Below are 750 nucleotides of genomic sequence, written 5' to 3'. Positions count from 1 at the left end.
AGAAGAAGAAGGGAGATCTGAAACTGAAAGCTCACTCTAACGAATAGAGTATGAGAAAAAAAACTGGTGAGAAATAGATATATAAGTAGATTAACGGATGGAGTAAACGAGAGACAGGCTGAGACAAGAAAGAGAGAGAAAAGAAAAATAAGAGTGAATACATAGATAGTGAGAGACAGAGAGAAGTAGAAGAAAGACGAGGTGAAGGAGGAAATAAAAGAGTTGAGAGAATGAAATAATAATAAAAAGTAGAGACAGAAATAAACAGAAACAGAGTGAAAGTAAAGGAATATACACGGAGATAGCGAGGAATAGAGAGAGGAAGAAGAGGAGGGAAGGAAAGAGAATTTCCAAGAGAGAAAGAAAGTACGTGAGTTTAACACAGAGATTAAAAAAGAAAAATTTTTTTTTTACATTAAGTGAGAAACGAAGAATAAGAAAATATATATTTTTTTTTTTTTTTTATAAGAGAAATTAAAACACGAAAGAAACGAATAAACACAACACGGAAGAAAGAAACGGAGACAGAGATAAAGATTTTTAAAAAGCAGTCACAGAACACTTAGAAAAGAAGCCAGAACCATTACACTCAAAAGGCACAAAAGACCCATCCATCTTGATTATCAACGGTCCCTATAAGTGAGTCTGCAACGCGGTCTCTCCTATTTATACTCCTGCCAGACTCAGGAAAGGAACATCTGGCAACTCATTCCGGAATATGGAGTATTCCGATTCGCTGTCTCTTTCGAA

This window comes from Penaeus monodon, chromosome 25, assembly GCF_015228065.2.
Source record: "Penaeus monodon isolate SGIC_2016 chromosome 25, NSTDA_Pmon_1, whole genome shotgun sequence".
Lineage (NCBI taxonomy): Eukaryota > Metazoa > Arthropoda > Malacostraca > Decapoda > Penaeidae > Penaeus > Penaeus monodon.
Note: the sequence above shows the minus strand (reverse complement) of the source record.